General features: G+C 40.2%; 2 protein-coding genes and 1 pseudogene across 6 annotated transcripts in view; all 3 read right to left on the bottom strand.

Annotated features, from left to right (window-relative positions):
- The window catches only part of GAPT (GRB2 binding adaptor protein, transmembrane), a 35,790-nt gene that overhangs the window by 7,066 nt on the left and 4,980 nt on the right, over positions 1-23,744 (bottom strand). The window contains exon 2 of one of the 5 annotated variants that reach the window (XM_067730727.1): positions 12,964-13,083. The exons of 2 other annotated variants lie outside the window; for them this stretch is intronic. The gene's annotated coding sequence lies outside the window, so the exon portion shown is untranslated. Of the gene's footprint in view, positions 1-12,963; positions 19,347-23,744 lie in introns of those variants that run through there. 2 more of the 5 variants (XM_067730726.1, XM_067730730.1) reach the window with 2 other exon arrangements.
- Positions 1-23,744, bottom strand: part of RAB3C (RAB3C, member RAS oncogene family) — a 398,656-nt gene that overhangs the window by 369,933 nt on the left and 4,979 nt on the right. The gene's annotated exons all lie outside the window — the stretch shown is intronic.
- LOC137220697 (acireductone dioxygenase-like) lies at positions 21,254-21,790 on the bottom strand (annotated as a pseudogene).

Raw genomic sequence — 23,744 nt, 5'->3', positions numbered from 1 at the left:
TAAAAGATTTATTTACTGCAATACCAATTGGACATTCGAAGAACAATATTGTCAATACTGACTGGACACTGACACCGTGCCAGGCATTATGCTAAGCAATGGGGATGCAATAGTGAACAAACTCCCTTGCAGCACCTAAAGCCTAGTGAAGAGGTTGTACCCACAGATCTTTTCAGATCAAGACAGTAGGAGCTAAGAAAGACACCGTTATGCACAGGGAACAGTGGGAGCGAGGAAAAGAGACACCAGCTCACAGCTGGTGAAGGGAAGGGAAGACATGAGCAAAGCCTCACAGAGCACGAAGGAGATAAGCGAGGCAGAATAGGAGTGTTCTAGGCAAAGATCTCAGAGTGAAGGAGGTTATGAAGTTGTGAAGCTTGAAATGTGAATTCAATCTTCAGTCTACCAATATTTTAACTGCAACATTAGCCACGCTTCCAAGTAATAATACACACACACACACACACACACACACACACACGCACACGCATACAATCTGCAAGTAATGTAATAAATACAATATTCATGTGAGATTATACAGTCTACTCTAGAACTCAGGACAACTGGAAGTTCATCTGGATTTTGCTGTTTGAACTTAGGAAAGTTTTAACCCTTTATCACTTTAGTTTTTCTAAAGATAAATAAAATGAAGGGATATTCCCTGGCCTTTTTCTCTAGATATGATTTATTTTTAAGTAATAGATATAAGCATTCTTTGAATTTACAGAAGAGATGCTATATATTTTTTTTCAAAATAGAATTATTGTATAATCATCATGTATATGGATCAGATATTATGTCTTGAGTTCTGTTTTCCTACCTTCCTATCTTTGGCCTAGCAAGACACATTTTTATTGTCTTCTTACAGTTCCCTTTTTAATCATAGCAATTATAGTTAGGCTTTCTTTTCCTGCTTTTCCTACCACCATGTCGTTTGGGTAGCAGAGGGCGTGGGAGGTAAATTGTTCTCTAGTGTAATTTGGACTGAATAGTTTATCCAGATAATCTTTCTTCTATTATTTGATGACTAACAACCAATTTACTTAACTGTGATTAAAATTCCTAGCAATTTCTTTTGTGTCAGTTAATACCTATTTTATTTTAACCATGTACTTTTTCAGATACTTGAACTGAGTAATATTGGTGATGACAGATGTGGAAAAATGTTTGTGAATGTGGATTTTATTTGAAAGCATGACTGACTAAAAACATCTTCCTGGATATCCTGTAGGGAGCCCCCAAACTCCATGCTACTGGTTAAAGGCGTTATGGAAGCAAACATTTTAGCATAAGACATTATGTTGCCTGGGAAAGGTAGCATATTATTAGCTAGCAAATTCATTAATACTGATGGGTTTATGGGATTAGCCAAAAAGCAACTAGAGCTTTAATGCAATGAGTCACTGCCTCTCAACTAGCAAAGTTTCACTGTGTGGGCCAAGGAGTTAAGAAAATTTTAAAGTGAGGAAATTGAGGAGTTGAAGGTGAGGAGAGAAGGCATGAATAAGAAGAGGTCAAAATAGAACCACTGTTGCTTTAGTTATGCTTAGTGTCAATCCTGTTAGCAGCTGGCAAACTTAAATCATATAATTTTGAGGGGACAGGAATGGATTTTGCTGGTAGAGATGTGAGATATTATTTAGTCAAGGAATTCATTCCCAAACCTGAAAGTCTATCAAGGTCACTTATGAGGGGCTTCCCTGGTGGCGCAGTGGTTGAGAGTCCGCCTGCCGATGCAGGGGACACGGGTTCGTGCCCCGGTCCGGGAAGATCCCACATGCCGCGGGGCGGCTGGGCCCATGAGCCATGGCCACTGCGTGTCCGGAGCCTGTGCTCCGCAACGGGAGAGGCCACAACAGTGAGAGGCCCGCGTACCACACACACAAAAAAAAGATCACTTATGAAACTTAAAAAAAAATAGAAATTCATAGGACCCTGGGGATTCTGCTTCATTATGTCTGGAGTCAGGCCCAGGGAACTTCATTTTAAAAGTTAAGAACAATACCAAGGAATTTCTGAGTTAGAGGAATAAGGGATTGCACAGACTGTGTCGGGGAGAGGAATTTTTACTTTTGATTTTACAGTCTTTTATACTTTTTGATCTTTTTTCATAAACATGTACCACTTTTATAAGAAAAAGGAACATTGACATCTCAGATGATTTTGAATTGTGGCCAGGTTTGGGAACTACTGATATAATTGAACCCTCTGAGGGTCAGAGAAGTGATGTGATTTACTCCATAGAAAGTAGAAATCTAGACCAGATATCAAAACAGTCTCCTGATTCTGATCTAGTAATTTTCCTCTATACTATGCCACCTCCGTGAGGAATAGATAAAAAGAAAGTCCCTAGATGTCCCCTTCAAGAGTCTATCTGTTTTTCTCTCCTTACATTAAGTCAGAATATATATGACAGGAAGTTAGAGATAAGAAAAAGAGAGAGCAAAATCCATCAGGGATGCCATAGGTAGTGATCCATGAAAGATGTTACTCTATTGGTGGACCATTTTAAACTATGAAATCTGCCACCTGAAACACTTGTCAGGACTAAAGAGACGTATATTGTTATGGTTCATTTAACAACTTAGAAAGGTTAGATTATGGTCAAGGGCTAAAAAAAGAAGACATTGAAAGAAAAACAAAGTAAAAAGGCCTAGGAATTGCACTCTTATGTATATACTCAACAAAAACGAAGGCCGTTTCTGATTATGACTGCTTTCTTCATATTGTGCCAAAGCTCTAGAAACATTCCAAATGTCCATCAACAATACAGTGGGTAAATGGAGCATGGTAAATCCACACAATGGAGTCCTACACAACAATGAAAACAGCCAAGTTACTGATATGCACAAAAACATGGATGAATCTTACAAACTTAATATATAATTAAAGAAGCTATGCACAAAAGAGTACATGTTTTATGATTCCACTCCTGAAATCATGTAAAGCTTTCTACAACCATATAATGGTAGAAGTCGGAAGAAAGGTGATTATTATAGACTGGGAGGTATATAAGGGAGCCGTCTCAGATGCAAGAAAATGTTCTATATCTTTCTCTTTGTGGTGGCTACAAAGACGTATCTATGTATAACCATTCATCAGGCTGTCCATTTCAGATTTATGCACTACATTATGTAATTGTATCTTAATTAAAAAAAAGAAACTGGAGATGAAGAGTAAGACAATACCTTTAAAAGTCATGACAAATTGAGGTAACTAGATATATGTTTTTATTCATTCAGATTACCATCTTCTTTGGTAAACTGATCTACTAATTTGGGAGGGGAAATTTTGCTAAATTGCAGGTAGACTTTGAGCTGGATGAGTTATAACTTTATCTGGAGCTTCCTGAGCCTGAAGGTTGGTAAAGGCTGGTGGTAAGAAGGATGGGAGTTATTAATGAACCTTGAGCTTCCACCCAGTCAAAGCAGGGAATTTCTACTTTCTGAGATTATGAATATGGTCTTTCATTGGCACGCCTTGACTTACTTAAGGGATGTGTTGCTGAAAAATAATATTCAATCTAAAACACAGGTATAAAGCAATTTAACCTAAAAGGAATAATTCTGTGATCTTGGGCAAATAATGACTTCTCCATCTTGCTTTCTTCATCCACAAAACAAAAACGGATTCAGTAATCCCTAAGATTCCTTCAAATTCTACTAAGTACAAATGAATGGTATAAAAATGGCCCTCACATTCAGAAGATGATATTTCAAAGCAGTTTTCACGTTTAGCATATATTTCCTTTCACTCCAACTCCTTTTTCATCATGTCTTTCCTAATTGCTAGCGCATATCAGATAACATGACTTGAAGCTTGTTTCAACTTCAGTTGAACAACACTCCTTCTCCTTCCCTCGCTGTTTCCCCTTTTATTCCTTCAGATTAAAATAAATGGACATTGGGAAAGCTGAAAAAGATTGAGAACATTTTACTGCTTCATGAAAAACATTTGAAAGCTGCATAATTTAGCAGTCCGACAGAAGATACACCGTTCATCTTAGACTGTGTATATAATTTCACAAGTCAAATAACGGATAAACTATTTCAACAGATGTTTGGTTTTTGTTCATTTGAGGAGGAGAGTATTATAAACTAGGATTAATAATAGGCACCAAGTCAGTCACTGGTTGATTCTGCCAACTTCCTCAGAAAATTCTGCAAGGCACATTATAACATATCATTACTTTAAAAATAACTGCACATATTTTGAAACTTTACACTGTAGTCAGCCTGGATGTGAGAACTACTGGAGAGCAGACACCTTTCTCCCAAGAACAGTGTCAATCACTATTACCATTTCAAACCTGGCACGGGAAGCGGGTACTAGGGAAGGCTCACTCATCAGAGGTAAGCGTATTCTCAGGCCTTTGCTTGAAGACCCTGAGTGATCTGAGTTATACACTGTTTCTGAGCAGGAAATTAGGGGATGGAGAGAGAATAGTAGCTGTTTAGAGTCACTTTTCTCCCCCCAAAATGAGATTGCGCCCTATATAAATTTATTCCCAGGAGGAGGAGTAGAGGGTGAAGAAAACAACAAACACTAAAATGGAGTGGGTAGGGCAGAGGGCCTGTCTAAAAGGGTCCCAATAAAGAGGGCAAGAAACACACTCTGGAAGCCAATTCATATTCAGGTAAATATTGGTGAACGTTCACCCAGAGCACGAGGGCATTTAGTGGCGAGGCATAAATTGTTAATAGTCTCAGATAAGCCAGTGTTATGCCCCAGCCAAGTCGATGTCTCTGAAACCCATTTTCTATGCTTCGTTGTAGACCACTGGCTTCTTGTTAGTAGACCAGGCTAACATCATGTTGTTCATTCTTAAGAGACATATCTCACCGCAATATGTTCCTTTTATTAGCTAGTTTATCAGCATTTGAAGACCATCTCTTTCTTGTCCTCAGAACCTATCATCTCTCTAATATTAACTAGCTTGAGCCAGTCATTTAATCACAGAGAACCTCAATTTCTCATCTGTAAAATGGATCTTAATGAGTTAATGGTTCTTAACTCTAGCTGTTCATTGGAATCTCATTAAGGAGCTTTAAGCATCTTGATGCTTGGGTTCCAGGCCACAAAAATTAGAGCAAAATCTCTGAGGGTGTAACTTGAGCATTACCAGTTTTTAAAAGGTCTTCAGGTATTTAAAGTCCCCAGCAAGCCAGTATTGAACAGTCAGGCCTCTTTTGAACTAATATTCTATGGCTGTGTGCTGTATGATCTTGAGAACCACTTAACTCTTTACTTCAGTTGTCTTCACTATAAAAAGAGAACTTGAGGGACTTCCTTGGTGGCGCATTGGTTAAGAATCCACTTGCCAATGCAGGGGACATGGGTTCGATCCCTGGTCCGGGAAGATCCACGTGCCATGGAGCAACTAAGCCTGTGAGCCACAACTACTGAGCCTGTGCTCTAGAGTCTGCAAGCCACAACTACTGAGCCCTTGTGCCACAACTACTGAGCCTGTGTGCCACAACTACTGAGACTGCATGCAGCAACTACTGAAGCCCGTGCGCCTAGAGCCCGTTCTCTGCAATGAGAAGCCACTGCAATGAGAAGCCTGTGCACCACAATGAAGAGTAGCACCTGCTCGCTGCAACTAGAGAAAGCCCACATGCAGCAGTGAAGACCCAACGCAACCAAAAATAAATAAATAAAGAGAACTTGAAACGTAGTGTTGTAAAAACATATCTGCAAAGTGCTCGAAGTTCACCACAAAAATATATGTTACTAAAAGCTGCCAGGAATTTGCATGATGGCTAAAATGGCACTAATAGGACATACACATTGATTTCACACTTGAGCATATGTCAGACCATTCTCTCATCTCTTTATGTGGATTTTCTTTTTTAATTTCTGCAAGAATAGGGATGGGTGTTATTTACTAGTTTGAAGATGAAGAAGCTGAGGCCTACCCGAGGCCATATCTCTTTCCAGAGCCTGAATTCAAACTCACAGCATGTGACCTGAATCTAGAGCAGGTGCTTTTAACCTCTACGGTATTTATGAACTGCCCTCCTTCTCTTTGTGTAACCAAATGCCTGTGATGTACCAGATTAAACAATTCACAGAAGGGGAGTGACATGCTTAAAATGGCCTGAGGCTGGTGGCCCTGGTCACTGCCAGGGAGAGTGATGGAAATGACCTCACATTTAGCTCTGACTGGACTCAGTAAGCTGTTACACATAGAGTCTGCCCTCTTCTCTGTATGTACACGGACATGTCCTTATTCCAGACCACACCATCTCCGCCTGAACAAATGAAATAGCCTCTTACTGCCTCTTTATCCTACCCTGCTCACCCTCCAATACTGCCGTAAAGCTGACAGAGTGATATCTCTCACACATAAATTAGACCACATCAGCCCCCTGCTTACTAAGACCCTTGAGTGGCTTCCTGCAGTCTTGGAACTACCCCACTTTTACTGATAAGGATTTTCATAATCTAGCCCCTGCTACCTCCCTCCCTCACTGAACCCCAGACACATTTGCTGTCTGCGAACCCTCCACTGCGTTCAGTTCGTTCTTGCCTTTAGGCCGTGCGTTAGCTGCTCCCTTTAGCACAATGTTACATCGGTGTACGTATCCACACTCAGGTAAAGAAACTGAAAATCACCACTACTTTGGAAGCCCCAAACTTGCGCCACCCTATGACACTGTCTTCCCTCATCTCCAGAGTAACGGCAGCCCAGGTTTTTTCTGTTAATCATTCCTTGCTTTTCGTTACAGTTTCACCACCTATGTATATATCACTAAATAGTCTGGAAAACTGCAGAGCAAGCACAGACTCAGTTCATGTAGACATGGCAAGATCTCCACTGTCAGATGAGGCTCTCTGCAGAAGAGAAGTTGTGCTGAACCACGAGACCACCAGTTGCCTCAGCCTCCTTGAGTTCGTACAGAGTCCCTTCTGGTGGGCTGGCGTGTCTCTGGACAGGTCTAGGAAGTGGCATGAAAATGTACAGCTTATTGTCAAGCAGCTGGTAGGCCTCTAGTATGGACCAGACATGGATGTCTAGTGGAGACAAGGTCAGGGACAAAGGGTGCTCTGTATTTTCTGCTTCTGAGTATGGCCTTAAGGGGTAGGTCAAAGAAGAGCATTTCTGTGGGGTAAAAAGGGGCTTCAAGTATCCTGGCAGCATATTGTCAAGACAAGCCAAGTATAGGAAAGTATCAGGGCCAGGCTCACTGAGACCTTCTGTCCTTAGGCTTAAAAGGGTGCAAAATCTTGGTGGTTTCTTACAAAACTAAACATACTCTTACTGTACAATTACCACACAATACCATACAATCATGCTCCTTAGTATTTACCCAAAGGAGTTAAAAACTTACGTCCACACAAAAACCTGCACAAGGATGTTTATAGCAGCTTTATTCTGCTACAATAATGTAAATTGGTACAGCCACTATGGAAAACAGTATCGAGATCAAAAAACTAAAAATAGAACCACCATATGACCCAGAAATTCTACTCCTAGGTATATATCCAAAGAAACAAAAACACTAATTCAAAAAGATACACACACCCCAATGTCATAGCAGCATTATTTACAATGACCAAGATATGGAAACAACCTAAGTGTCCATAGACAGATGAATGGATAAAGATGTGGTAGGCAGGTAGATAGATAGACAGACAGACAAGCAGATAGATATATATGGATAGATACACAATGGAATACTACTCAGCCATAAAAAATAATGAAAATTTGCCATTTGCTGCAACATGGATGGCCTTGGAGGGCATTATGCTAAATAAGTCAGACAGAGAAAGACAAATACTGTATGATATCACATATCTGGAATCTAAAAAATACAACAAACTAATGAATAAAACAAAAAAAATGCAGACTCACAGATATAAAGGACAAACTAGTGTTTACCAGTGGGAAGAGGGAAGGGGGAGGGGCAATTAAGGGTAGGGGGAAAAAGGGTTATTATGGGATTATATGAAATAATGTGTGTGAAACTTTTGAAAACTGTAAAGCACTACAGAATTTAAAGAATGTTTTAGTCAATAAATTTTTTAAAGAATAAAATATGCAAACATCCCTAAAAAAAAAAAAAAAAAACTTGGAAGCAACCAAGATGTCCTTTAGTAGCTGAATAGATAAATAAATATCTAGACAGTGGAATACTAAAGCGCTAAAAAGAAATGAGCTATCAAGCCGTGAAAAGGCATGAAGGAAAATTAATGCATATTACTTAGTGAAAGAGGACAATCTGAAAAGGCTACACACTGTATGCTTCCAACTATATGACATTCTGGAAAAGGCAAAACTAGGGAGATGGTAAAAAGACCAGTGGTTGCTTGTGATTGGGGAAGGAGGGAGATATGAATAGGCAGAGTACAGAGGATTTTTAGGGCAGTGAAAACACTATTTATGATACACTAATGATGGATAAATGACATTATACATTTCTCCAACTTGTAAATTGCACAACACCGAGACTGAACAGGTAATGTAAACTCTGGGCTTTGGGTGACTATGATGTGTCAGTGTAGGTCAGCTGTAACAAATGTACTGCTCTGGTAGGGGCTGTTGATGACTGGGGAGGCCCCACATGTGTGAGGACAGGGAGTATATGGGAAATCTTTATACCTTCCCTTCAAGTTGGCTATGGACCTTACTGTTCTAAAAACAAAAGTCTTAATTTTTCCAAAAGGGTTAAAAATCAGCTTCAATAGGGTCCATTACTTGCAACTAAAACTGTGACTGATGCACTGTGCAGTTATTTACATCTTTACATTTGTTTATGTACTATGCTTTCAGATCATCTTAGGACATACTTTACTGGATATGTGCTGGAACTCTCCAGTTGTAAGGGATACAGCCTCAACTCAAACTGGCTTACACAAAATAGATTGACTGACCTTTATAACTGAAAAGTCCATGAGTTCAATGTCATTGGTAATCTTTTATTTCCCAAACTGCCTGATGGGTGCATGGATGTTCATTACAATAATTTTCACACCTTCTTGAATATTTGAAATACTTCAAAATAAATGAAAACAAACGAAGATAAAACAACATGAAGCGGCTGGATCCAGCAGCTCAAGAAATGTCATCAGCAATGGCACCCCCTCCTCTTGGCTGCACCCCCCGTGCCTCTGCAGGCCCGCTGCAGCTGGAATCGCCTGCAGCCCCAAGCTTGCTATAGCTACAGTTGGCAGTTTAGTGGCAAGAGTGCCTGGCTTCTCAACAGTTCCAGAAGCCCCAGAATTGACCACTGGCCTGTGTCAGGTTTCAAGTCAGTTCTTGGAAGAACTGTTTGACTCAGGGGGTGTATGATGCTCTGATGGGTTAGGCCAAGCTTGCATGTCCTCCCCCGGAGCGGAGGTGACAAATGAGGTTAACTACTTCTCTTTGCCGGCTGATGCATGGTTTACAGAAGGACATTATGGAGTTTTGTGAAGAAACACAAGTGACCCTTTTTCTTCTTGAAGATTCTTTAAAGGAAAAAGGACAGGGACAAGACAACAGTTCTCTCAGGACAGAGAGAACCATTTCTCAAGTTGTCTCCCAAATTCTGCTGAGATCTTTTTTTTTTTTTTTTTGCGGTACGCGGGCCTTTCACCGTTGTGATCTCTCCCGTTGCGGAGCACAGGCTCCGGACGCGCAGGCTCAGCGGCCATGGCTCACGGGCCCAGCCGCTCCGCGGCATGTGGGATCTTCCCGGACCGGGGCACGAACCCGTGTTCCCTGCATCGGCAGGCGGACTCTCAACCACTGCGCCACCAGGGAAGCCCTCTGCTGAGATCTTAAAGCAGTTCCAAAGCAGAATTATTGTCAATGAGTCAAGAAGTACCAGCATTGTCCCACTGGCAGAAGAAGGTAGTGGAATTATATTTTTGTCAATAAAACTAGTATTAATACCATTCCCTGTGACAAAAATTGTCTCCTTGACCAAACTCTAGCCAGGTTCCTCTCAAGCCCTTTCTCAAGCAGGCCTCACCTTGGCCTATGAAGACTTGAACAAATAGCAACATAGCTTCTAGTAGCTCAAGACTGAACCCCTAGGAGGACCCTCACACCCCCTTAAAGTACCCGCCTGAGAAAACTCATTGCTGCCAAAAGACTTTATTGTTTGTTCCAGCCAATACTTAAAGATAGAGCCCACCTCCCAGTCTCTGTGGGATGGTAGGAGCCTAATTTTGGTGAGTGCCAGTTAGCAAACCCAGATGGGTTTCTTATGGACCTACCCCCACTTCGTCCTCCTTTTTGTAAGCTTTCAGCTTCCTGACTGCTGAGCCTCTGCTCACCAACACCCTCATTCTCATTCTCCCTTTAAACACCCAGCCACCTCTGTATAAGTCAAAGTTGAGTTCAGTTCACGCTGAACTCCTTTCCCTACTGCAGTAGTAGGTTACTGATTATAATGTGTTCTTATCACTTTCCCTAGTGTCTGGCTTTATCTATCTTTAATACTTGTATCACCACTAGGAAAAACTAGCAGCAAATGCTGTAGAACCCAAAACCTAGAGAAGACTGCCCTCTACTGGCTAAAAATCTGGGTTTGGTAATGCACCTTATTTTTTCACACCCAATTCCTGTATACCTGCCAAGTCATCACTATCTTTGTTATAAACATGACTTCTATGCAGACTGATCATTAGAAACCATCATACTCAGGGCCAGCAAAATTTGAGCAGGTAGTATGGCTGACTGTCGGCTCAGCTGTGGGTAGACTGCTTGAAAGTACTCATCTAACGTTTCAGAAGACATCTTTATAAGCTTCCTCAAACCGGCAAAACAAACTCAGAAACACTGAGCTACTACTCCACATAAAGGCAATGACTCCTCCTTTACGTTACAGTATTACAGTACCAAGGGAGTTTGCTGAGGACATTGTTCTAAAACTGTGTTAGCTTTATTGAGGTATAATTGACACCTTATGATACATTTAAAGCATACAATGTGATGATTTGATATACATATAAGGATTCCCCAATTGAATTATCACATTCATCACTCACATATTTACTTTTTTTCTTGGTGAGAACACAAGATTTACTCTCTTAGAAAATTTCAATTATACAACACAGTATTGTCAACTATAGACACCATACCATATACACTAGATTCTCAGACAGTATTCATCTTGTATCTGAAAGTTTAAACCCTTCTACCAACCTCTCCTCTCCTCATTTCCCCCACCACCCTCATCCCCTGGCAATCACCGTTTTATTGTTACTATGAGTTTGATGTTTTTGTTAGATTTCATATATAAGTGATCCCAGGCAATATTTGTCTTTGTCTGTCTATTTTAATTAGCATAATGCCCTCCAGGTTCATCCATGTTGTTGAAAATGACAGGATTTCCTTCTTTATTTTAAGGCATTTGAATAACATTCCATTGCCTACATATGCCACATTTGCTTCCTTCATCATTGATGGACACTTAGCTTGTTTCCGTACTTTGGCTATCATGACTAATGCTGTAGTGGACATGGGACACAGATATCTCTTCAAGACTATGATTCTGTTTCCTTTGGATATATACCCAGACATGGAATTGCTAGATCATATGGTAGTTCTATTTTTAATTTCTTGAGGAATCTCCATATTGTTTTCCATAGTGACTGTTCCAGTTTACATTTCCACCAAGAGTATACAAGGATTTCCATTTTTCCACAACCTTGACAGCTTTTGGTATCTCTTGTCTTTATTATAATAAACATCCTAACAGGTGTATGGTGACATCTCATTGTGGTTTTGATTTGCATTTTCCTGATGATTAGTGATGTTGAGCACCTTTTCATGTACCTGTGGGCTATTTGTATATCTTCTTTGGAAAAATGTCTATTCAAGATTTTGCCCATTTTTAATTGCGTTATTATTATTATTAGCTGTGGAGTTGTACGAGTTCCCTGTATATCCTGAATATTAATGAATTATCAGATAAATGGTTAGCGAATATTATCTCCCATTCTGTATGTTGTCTTTTCATTTTGTTGATGATTTCTTTTGCTGTGAAGAAGCTTTTTAGTTTGATGTAGGTTGATGACATTGTTTACCTGCACCTTCTTTGATCTTTTATTTTTTAACCCCTTATTTTGGAAAAAAATTCTTTATTCCTTGTTCATTGTAGGAAATTTGAAAAATATAGAAATCTTAAAGGGGACAGCATTGACAAAACTACACTTTAAAAACTCATAAGAAAATTACAATGCAACAATCCTAAAATGGTCCTCTCTCCTAAACCTCTCTTAGAAATTTCTTGGCATAACTTCTCAGCAGTCGTTGGACTCCTCTGCTCTCCACCCAGACGGCTACTCTCAGCACAGGAGCTCCCCTTCTCCTTAACTGAGACCGTCGCCTGGAGCTGGAGGCTCTGGCCGCTTCCCTCCTCTCCAGCTGTCTCAACAGCTCTCTGCTCACTCCCGCCAGTTTCAGAGGAAGAGCTCTCTTCCTTCTCCTGAAGGCAAGTCCCTCTCTCTATGCCCCCTGCCCCCCTGCCACTGTATTCCTTCAAACAGTCTTCACTGGCCAACATCCTGAATTGCTCTTTCAGTTACAAAATCCATTTTAACCCCAGTGATCTGGCAAATAGTACTATAAACAGTATTCTATTTTCCTTGTCATCACTGCCCAGCTTTTTTTTTTTTTTTTGTGGTACACGGGCCTCTCACTGCTGTGGCCTCTCCCGTTGCGGAGCACAGGCTCCGGATGCGCAGGCCCAGCGGCCATTGGCTCACGGGCCCAGCCGCTCCGCAGTATGTGGGATCTTCCCGGACCGGGGCACGAACCCGTGTCCCCTGCATCGGCAGGCGGACTCTCAACCACTGCGCCACCAGGGAAGCCCTGCCCAACTTTCTGAATGATCTAAACAGACTATTAACTCTATCCCACCTGCAGAAACTGCATTCACAAAGATTTGTATCCAGTTGTTATTCTCCTTAACCCTTCTGCAATGTTTAGCGCTTCTCATTACCCCTCTTTTTTGCCATCATACTTACCTCCTGGACTGGAGTCTCTTCTGCCGTCTCTTCTGGTTCTCCTCCTTGCCCCTGACTTTTTCTGGTCCTTTTCTGTCTCTTCAGGTCCTCTAACTCACAGGACTTCAAATGTTTTGGTCCCTGTACTCCATAATAAAATAACGTTGAAAATTATGTACCACCTCACACATTTTTAAGTTGAAATGTAAATTTTTTCATAAGATTAAGGGTCACAAGGAATACAATATGTGACACAGTGAATATTGTATATGTGCCTCTAATACATTTTTGACAAAACTATGGAGTTGCACCTTCAGTTTATGGAAAACTTCCACTACATAATTTAATTGGCAAACACAGTCTTCACTGCCGAACAAATCAATCAAAAAATTGACTTTGTGTTCCAACTCAAATAAATGTGTTAAAACCTGTCTCTGTGTCAACCATCTTGCTTCTAAATTCTAAGTCTTCGGCACAGAAAAGAAAGAAGGAAAAAGGAAAAAGAAAAGAAAAGATGAGGCAGGAGGTCTTGCCACAGGTTTGCCACTTGGAGGAAGCTTCTTGCAGAAGCTCTGCAGTCTCAAACTTTCCCTTTGTTCTGGGGAACAATACTCCAAAGGTATTTACGAAACTGAGAACAGCCATTAATTAGGATCCCTTAAACTATAACTTGCTTAATAAATGATACCCTGTAACCTGTCTTCATTGACTAAGCTCCCTTTAATTGTTCCTGCAAATTGCCTACCCTCCAAACTTCAGGTAGCCTAGACAATATACTGCAAGTCTCCTTTAACTGCCTTTATAGATAATACTTCTAACGTATGGGTCGCTATGGTAATGGTTGCTTAAGTTTGTTTTTTAGGAACTTGGAGTATTTGTTTAGTTCAAGTTCAAGCTGGTTAAGGCTGTTTGGGACCACTGACCCTCCAACTGGGCCTGCATGAGTGTCCCACAGATGACCTTTTGATGTCAGAGGGCCAAAAACTCCACCCTCAGATCTCGCTAACACTGCCATTTTCTGATCATGCATCCCATGAAGAAGCATGTAACTCAGATATGCCTGCACAGAACACTGATTACCTCACCTTTTTCCTACTTCCAATCTCCTTTCCCCACACCTAAGACCACTCTGCTTCTCTATCCTATAAATATCCTGAGCCCCTCACCTTTGGGAGGCAAATCTGAGACTTGTTCTCCTGTCTTCTCACTTGGCTGCCTTGTGAATAAACCCTTTACCTGCTGCCAACCTCAGTGTCTCAGCTTTCGGCTTGCCATGTGTCGAGCAAACGAACCTGGTTCAGTAACATTTACACCTGGAGGAAATGCACAAGAGTAAAATTCTGGATAGATGGATGGATGGATGGATGGACGCACAGATGAGAGGCATGCTCTCCTACTGTAAAATGAGAGGAGGGCAGTTGTGAAAGAGAAATTGGGAAAGGAGAACAAACAGACGGGGTACTTCACAGGCAGATGAGTTTCAGGAAAGAGTTCATGTAACAGCTGGGAATTCGTAAACTGACTTCTTTGAAACTATCTGTGTGCCCCAGCACTCCTTGAAACATTCCAATATATGCATATCCTCATTTGAATCGACTTTTCTACAAAATTAGTTACTTTCTCTGTATTTTTTTCTCTTGGAGAATTGACTCATTCTCACAAATCCCCAATCATCACCCCTAGGTGGATGACTCAGAAATCTTATTGATCTCTTTTTACATTCAGAAACACCAGCCAGATGCTTCTACTTGAAGATCTCACATTTAACTAGAGATTTTCACATCAGCATGACAATAAAGTCTATTTAAAATTTAAAAATTTTGTGTGAAGGTGTTTCTTCAACTACCCGGAGCCTGAGATAAAATTCACGTGTATCACCAACAACCTAATTGTCTCTGGCTAGAACTTGCACTGGACAAAGGCAAAATCACAATCTTCCAGCAGGCTCTTCTGTCTGCCCAGATGCTGGGTGATTCAATGAGTCTCATGCAGATTCAGAGTGAGGACTGGTTATGTTACATTTTGTGTGAGAAAGAAAGAGAAATAAAAGTATTTGAATATGAATATATTATGCATATATATAGATAAGTAGATAGGTAGATATAGATAGGCAGACATATCCACTTATATTTTCAGAAGGAAACTCTGTAAGGCAAACCCAACACTAATGAAAATATCTACTGGTTAGGGATGGGTGTTGGGACATAAACAGTATTAAATGAACAGAAATGGAAGCAAGACCTCTTGGAGTATACTTTTATGAAATTTTGACTTTTGAATCATGTAAATATTTTACACATTTTAAAAAAAAGTAATCCCTAAAATTGAAAATATTTTAAAAGGAAAGATACTAACTGTATATCAGAATTTAACATAACCAGACAGAGGAAACAATTACGTTAGATCACTCTAGAATATTGTATTCTTGCCGCAAACCTTTGGAAAGATATATTCTAAGGTCAAAAAGAGCTTCAAACTCAGTGGTTTTACTGTTAATAGTAATATTGGTATTGTTATTTGGAAGTCATTTTATGTATACTATAGAGCTAAAGCAAATAAATGATTATGCCACTATAAAATAAAATTTTCATTTTAAGAGGGGAAGTGTAAAATCTAAGGAATTAGATAAAACCCTATAAGTCAAATTTGAATTGACAAATGTCAATTTAAACTCCTGATTTAAAAAAATGTATTTCCTACCTCTGCTGTCTGAATGGGCCTACATTTTTGAAAAAGGTGAATATAATTGATTAATACACTTGAGACATAAAAAATTCATGAAACCACAGTTGTATTAAAAAAAAAAGTAAGCATGCAAACGTAAACTTCCTCGCCCGCACTGGAATCCTTATTCTGAAAATTGGTAATTAAAGGGAACGCATTAATTTACTCTTCTTACTCTTTCTTATATAACAATATAATCCCAGTTGATAAGGAAACTTTTTTCCAGTTTTGCTGGGATATAATTGACATACAGAACTGTATAAGATTAAGCTGTACAACATAATGATTTGACTTACATATATTGTGAAATGATTACCACACTAAGTTAAATTATCATCCATCATCTCATATAGATACAAAAATAAAAGAAAAACAATTTTCCTTGTGATGAGAACGCTTAGAATCTACTCTCTGAACTTTCCTATATATCATACTGCAGTGTTAACTATAGTCATCATGTTGTATATGACATCCCTACTAATTTATCTTACAACAGGAAGTTCATACCTTTTGACTACCTTCATCCAATTCCCCTTGCCCCCATCCTCCGAGCCTCTGGTGATGAGAAAATATTTTTTATGGAATAGCAACTAATAAATGTAGAAAGAATGGACACTATCAGAAAATCACCATTCTGCAACCATGAATGACATGACTGGTTCTATTAAGAATCACCAAAGTGGGATCGAATCATTAGGTGAATGGCTGATGGAAAAATTTTCCTACATTGCCCCCAGATTCCCTGCAGCTTTATGACGGTGAGATCTGGCTGCCAGCATCTTAACTCGGAGAGCAGAGTGGCTATCAGGAATGGCGGGACAACACCACGTGCCTCCTGATGGGACACATGGGCATTATACGGTGTTCTCTAGGACGCATTCTTACTACAACATGCTCAGCCCCAATCTAAATCAGTCTGCATTTCTAACTTCAAGTTTAAAGGAAATACAGACAAAGGAATATGTTAAATGAAACGTTTAGGAAAAAAATAAAACAAATCCAGAAAACAGACATTTTACAAGACATCTAGCCCGGTCTCTTCAAAAAGCCAAAAGAAGGACTGACTTGCAGCTTTATCGAGTTAGGAGTCATAACAGAATGCAGTCTGTGGTCCTTGATTGGCTCTTAGTTTGAACCAAATCAGCTATAAAATGCATCTGTGCAACAAGTGGGAAAATGTGGATGTGAGCTAGGTATTAGATATGAAGGATTATTGTTTATTTTGCAAGGTGCAATAAAAGAGTTACAGTTCTATATGAGAATTTCCTCATTTTAAGAGATACATGCTGCAGTATTTAAGGATAGCATGTTATGATGTCTACAACATACTTTTAAATGGCAAGCAAGAGAGTGGGGGGAATATGTGTAAACAGCTGCTGAATGTGGTGCTGGATGTATGGGCATTCACTGTGCCTTTTTTTTTTTTTTTTTTTACAATTCTATACGTTTGATTGTTTTTCACAATTATGTTAAACAAACATATGCTCTGTGCTGCCAACCTGTCACTGCAGCTCCACAGTGAGACGCCAGTGGCCCAGATCCCTCCTCCTCTGCCAGGGCTTCGCTCCTACCCCAGTGGTTGGAGGTCCTGGGTTGCAGGCACCACACTGAGTCCCCAGAGTCAGCCTTGCTCTTTGCACCCCTGAATTCACAAAAGCTGAGTTAGGTGTGGGTGGGGAGCCACGGTGGGAGGCGGTGTGGAGAGGTGTTTGGACGAAGTGGGCTTGGGACTTCTCAAGAGGAGCAGGTCGCTTCCTATGCACACGGCCGCTCCGGGCACCAGACTGTTTGCCAGGGCTGGCCTCCTGGAGCAGAGCTGAAGAAGCCCGTCCCACTTGGACTGCCTAGGCAGCCACTGAGAGAAGCACACCAGCCTCTCCCAGCCCTCAGAACAGCTAAGCTGCAGCTTCCATCACGTTCCGGGTCCAGAGCTGGGACATCTTCTCCCTTGGCTGGTGGTAACAACCTCCTAGATGCTTCTCCTCTCTCTTTCCACTTACCCAAGCCAGAAACAAAGCAAAAAGGCAAACAAAAACAGTGCTTATTTGCTCACTCTTTCTCCTTGTTAGTTCCATTTATTTTTGTTCAACTCCTTTCAGTAAACCAGATGCTGGAGAGAAGATCTTTCCACTAGGCCTTGGGTTAAACTTCTCTTTGTCCATCCCTGTTGCCCTTGCTAGTTCTTTATCTTGCCCCTTCCTTTCTCCTGAATATTAAATAGTAACTAATACTATTCATCTCTTCCTATATGTCAAGCACTGCTCTAAACACATTCTAGGCATTGGATTATTTAATCACAACCACCTTATACAATATTGTAATCCCCATGTTAACTGTGGCACAGAGAGGTTCAGTAATTTATGCAAGACCAAATCTAGAATGTGTCTAGTCTCCTCAACTGTTTTATAATTATAAATTGATTTATCCAAAAAATAATTGATTTCCTACTCTGTACCATGTACTGTTGTAGACACAGGGAACACAGCACTGAAGATAGTAATGAACTTGCCCTCATGGAGCTTTCACATCTGTGGGGAAGAAAAATAACCACCAAACAATTAAATAATACAAAGCAGGGTATACATCAGAAATCTTGATCAGCTGATTGACAGTAACAGAGGGAGTGTAGACCAACAAGCCCTCTTTGAGGAGCTAAATCCTGTCATAAAAATATTTTTACATATTTTAAAATAGGTAATCTACTCTCCTGGTCCAAACACTAAAACCTATAAAAAAGTGATCAGAAAAGTAAATAACCCACCTGCAAAAATAAATGTATAAACAAGTAAATGGAGAAAACCTTTATTGTTATTAGTTTCCTATTAATCCTTCCAGAAATTTTATGCCCTATTCACATTTGAGACTATAAAAGTATATTATTTTCCTTTCCTGTTTCACCCTAAGGAAATCTTAAAATTTGTACGGAGATACAAAAGACCCCAAATAGCCAAAGTACTCTTGAGGGAAAAAAACAGAGCTGGAGGAATCAGGCTCCTGGACTTCAGACTATACTACAAAGCTACAGTAATCAAGACAGTACGGTACTGGCACAAAAACAGAAATATAGATCAATGGAACAGGATAAAAAGCCCAGAGATAAACCCACGCACCTATGGTCAACTAATCTATGACAAAGGAGGCAAGGATACACAATGGAGAAAAGACAGTCTCTTCAATAAGTGGTGCTGGGAAAACTGGACAGCTACATGTAAAAGAGTGAAATTAGAACACTCCCTAACACCATACACAAAAATAAACTCAAAATGGATTAGAGATCTAAATGTAAGACTGGACACTACAAAACTCTTAGAGGAAAACATAGGAAGAACATTCTTTGACATAAATCACAGCAAGATTTTTTTTTGATCAACCTCCTAGAGTAACGGAAATAAAAACAAAAATAAACAAATGGGACCTAATGAAACTTCAAAGCTTTTGCAAAGCTAAGGAAACTACAAACAAGATGAAAAGACAACCCTCAGAATGGGAGAAACTATTTGCAAATGAATCAACGGACAAAGGATTAATCTCCAAAATATATAAACAGCTCATGCAGCTCAATACTAAAAAACAATCCAATCCAAAAATGGACAGAAGACCTGAATAGACATTTCTCCAAAGAAGACATACAGATGGCCAAGAAGCACATGAAAATCTGCTCAACATCACTAATTATTAGAGAAATGCAAATCAAAACTACAATGAGGTATTACCTCACACTAGTTAGAATGGGCATCATCAGAAAATCTACAAACAACAAATGCTGGAGAGGGTGTGGAGAAAAGGGAACACTCTTGCAGTATTGGTGGGAATATAAATTGATACAGCCACTATGGAGAACAGTATGGAGGTTCCTTAAAAAACTAAAAATAGAACTACCATATGACCCAGCAATCCCACTACTGGCCATACACCCAGAGAAAACCATAATTCAAAAAGACACATGCACCCCAATGTTCATTGCAGCACTATTTATAATAGCCAGGTCATGGAAGCAACTTAAATGCCTATCAACAGACGAATGGATAAAGAAGATGTGGTACGCATATAGAATGGAATACTACTCAGCCATAAAACGGAACGAAATTGGGTCATTTATAGAAACATGGATGGATCTAGAGACTGTCATACAGAGTGAAGTAAGTTAGAAAGAGTAAAACAAATATCATATATTAACGCATATATGTGGAACCTAGAAAAATGGTACAGATGAACCGGTTTGCAGGGCAGAAATAGAGACACAGATGTAGAGAACAACTGTATGGACACCAAGGGGGGAAAGTGGCCGGGGCCGGGGTGGTAGTGTGATCAATTGGGAGATTGGGACTGACATGTATACACTACTAGGTATAAAATGGATAACTAATAAGAATCTGCTGTATAAAAAATAAATAAAATAAAATTGCAAAAAAAATTTTTGTTTAAGATTTCAATGAGACAAAATGTTTTTACTTCCAAGAATGAGGAAAAGCTAAAACACCTTTACCTTGTTTTTGTTTGTGTTATATTCACTTAATAATTTGTTTTTATTTATAAAAATTTATATAATTTGACTTTAGAAAATAAGTGTGGCCCTTAAGATAGATTCAAAAGTGAGATTACTTTTTATGCTGATGCTACACAAGGCAATGGAATGGTGGGTATGACTTAAAGGAATAGCTGCATTTTAAACAACCTTAAAAACTTTATAGCATTGATTGGCATTATCATTTTGTACCAGTAGAGGGAGATCTATGTCCACTGCAATAAATTAGTAGTTTCAGTCTGTGCAACAGTGAATGAAGGGAAAGGGGAGTCGCTCTCAAACACTGTTATTATCATGTCCAGGAAACAGGTGGATGGGTAGTTAGGTAGGTAGACAGGTAGACAGACAGATGAATGAATAAAAGTTTGGTCAACTATTTTGATAAATGTATAATATAAACCCTCATCAAAGATTACTGGCAGGATTTACCACAGAGTTTTATTCACTTACAAAATGCCTGTATGTCAAAATGAATGTAACATAAAAGGTATTTAACATATTTAATATTTATTTATTAACGTTAAGGCAGCTACTCTATTTTGAAGAAGAAAGTGGCATAATCAAGTGAGGGCCCCCCTAACTCGCCAGCTCATCCCCCACGGCACCCCTCCCCCACCCAGCTTCCTCCCGTGTTTTGGGAGAAAAGCTTCTTCTCTCTACCCAGTCCTGTCATCCACTATCACTCCTCCGCACAAGGCAGTCATGGCCTCGTTTGGTACCTGCTTCAAGTCCAAGAATCAGGTTCAGATGGGGCAGCTAAGTGGCTCCGTTTGGGGAGTTGAAACTCACTCGGTCACAGCTGAAGGCACGAGCTGATACAGGGCCACTGACCACTGGTCCTGAATTAGAGAAAACGAACGGATTTGCCCAGATTTCCACAGGTGCTTCTATGTACCAACCGATTCTACAGCTACTTCCATTAAAACGTATTCTGATCAAACAATCTTGCAGAGGAAAGCTCACCTAGCCTCAAGTCCACAACACAAAAGCAAGGAGAATAGGACAGATTTTCTGCTGCTATCATGTCCCGGACTTTCGGGTGCCCGAGGCCCCAGGGCACCGCTAGGCCATCTGTGCCAGAAACTCAATACTGCCCACGGGCCTCGAAGTGGTCAGCCGGCCGGCTGTACGCCGTCCACACTGGGCCTCCCACAAACAGCTGCATGGCCTTCACGTAGTTCTTCTCGTCCAGTGTGAAGCGGTGGTATATCCCGGCGGGGAGAGTGATCATGTCTCCTTTCCCCATGAAGATCCGGATCCACTTGTCCTCTTTATCCCTCACGTCAAAGTACCCACTGCCGTCCAGGATGTAGCGAATCTCGTCATTCAGGTATAAACGCTCCTCGTAAAACATCTTCATCTTTTCTTCGTAATTTGGTAGTTTGTCTTTGCATATGGTTATTGTGTCCATCCAGGAGTAGTTTTTCTCTTTTCGGATCTTTTCTAATTCTGGATCATTCTCATCTTTGTCAGCATCCAGCGTCCAGTAAAGGACGCCGAGCCCCTGCAGCCGCTCCAGGCGGACCGGGCGCGCAGGCTCTGCGCCATGGGGCCACCGCGGGTCGCCGGCGACTCGTCCATGTACCAGGACTGCACCATGGCTGGGCCGGGGGCGTGGCTGCCTGACCCCGGACCTGCACGGGCCGCCAAGCCTAATATTTAAATTTAAATCTTAAAATTAACCTTTTATTTTATATTCATTAAGTTGCTTTTCAAAGGGTTAGGCCTTAAATTTAAATATCCAATCAATTAGATATATTGTGACAAATATAAAACGAGGTTTGGTCTCTTTTCACCTTCCTTAGACGCTCAGGATATTTCAGTGGAGACGTACCATGGCCAGCCTAGCCCCTGTAGCCTCCTGGCAATGCATACATATATCGGAATGTTCTTCCCATTGTTTCACTTCCCTCAAATCATGCTGGTTAGAAGTACGTATTTTTTTTTTACCTGGATGTAAGGTACTCATAATTGGCCTAACCATATTCCTTGGCTCGTGACATAGTTATCATTGGTCTCCCCAGGTATACACATCTAGTTTGAGTTTATAATCCAATCGAAAAACCGATCATGGGCAATAACTTATACAGACCTGCATGTTCTTTCCCTCTCTTACACCCCTTGCCTCATACATGGTAATCATTGCTCTAAATGTTCTGTTTAACATTTCCACATTTTAAAAAAATAGAATTTTAAATCAATACATATATATGTATAAACAAAATATGTAGGTTTAGCTCTTGAATTTTATAAAAAGAGTAATCTTCAACTTGCCTACATCTTTATTGGAGTATAATTGCTTTACAATGGTGTGTTAGTTTCTGCTTTATAACAAAGTGAATCAGTTATACATATACATATGTTCCCATATCTCTTCCTTCTTGCATCTCCCTCCCTCCCACCCTCCCTATCCCACCCCTCTAGGTGGTCACAAAGCACAGAGCTGAACTCCCTGTGCTATGCGGCTGCTTCCCACTAGCTATCGATTTTACATTTGGTAGTGTATATATGTCCATGCCACTCTCTCACCCCGTCACAGCTTACCCTTCCCCCTCCCCATATCCTCAAGTCCATTCTCTAGTAGGTCTGTGTCTTTATTCCCGTCCTACCCCTGGGTTCTTCATGACATTTTTTTTTCTTAAATTCCATATATATGTGTTAGCATACGGTATTTGTCTTTCTCTTTCTCACTTACTTCACTCTGTATGACAGACTCTAGGTCCATCCACCTCATTACAAATAGCTCAATTTCGTTTCTTTTTATGGCTGAGTAATATTCCATTGTATATATGTGCCACATCTTCTTTATCCATTCATCCGATGATGGACACTTAGGTTGTTTCCATCTCCTCGCTATTGTAAATAGAGCTGCAATGAACATTTTCGTACACGACTCTTTTTGAATTATGGTTTTCTCAGGGTATATGCCCAGTAATGGGATTGCTGGGTCATATGGTAGTTCTATTTGTAGTTTTTTAAGGAACCTCCATACTGTTCTCCATAGTGGCTGTACCAATTCACATTCCCACCAGCAGTGCAAGAGTGTTCCCTTTTCTCCACACCCTCTCCAGCATTTATTGTTTCTAGATTTTTTGATGATGGCCATTCTGACTGCTGTGAGATGATATCTCATTGTAGTTTTGATTTGCATTTCCCTAATGATTAATGATGTCGAGCATTCTTTCATGTGTTTGTTGGCAGTCTGTATATCTTCTTTGGAGAAATGTCTATTTAGGTCTTCTGCCCATTTTTGGATTGGGTTGTTTGTTTTTTTGATATTGAGCTGCATGAGATGCTTGTAAATTTTGGAGATTAATCCTTTGTTAGTTGCTTCATTTGCAAATATTTTCTCCCATTCTGAGGGTTGTCTTTTGGTCTTGTTTATGGTTTCCTTTGCTGTGCAAAAGCTTTGAAGTTTCATTAGGTCCCATTTGTTTATTTTTGGTTTTATTTCCATTTCTCTAGAAGGTGGGTCAAAAAGGACCTTGCTGTGATTTATGTCATAGAGTGTTCTGCCTATGTTTTCCTCTAAGAGTTTGATAGTTTCTGGCCT

Source organism: Pseudorca crassidens, chromosome 3, assembly GCF_039906515.1.
Source record: "Pseudorca crassidens isolate mPseCra1 chromosome 3, mPseCra1.hap1, whole genome shotgun sequence".
NCBI lineage: Eukaryota > Metazoa > Chordata > Mammalia > Artiodactyla > Delphinidae > Pseudorca > Pseudorca crassidens.
Note: the sequence above shows the minus strand (reverse complement) of the source record. Positions and strands in the feature narration are given on the sequence as shown.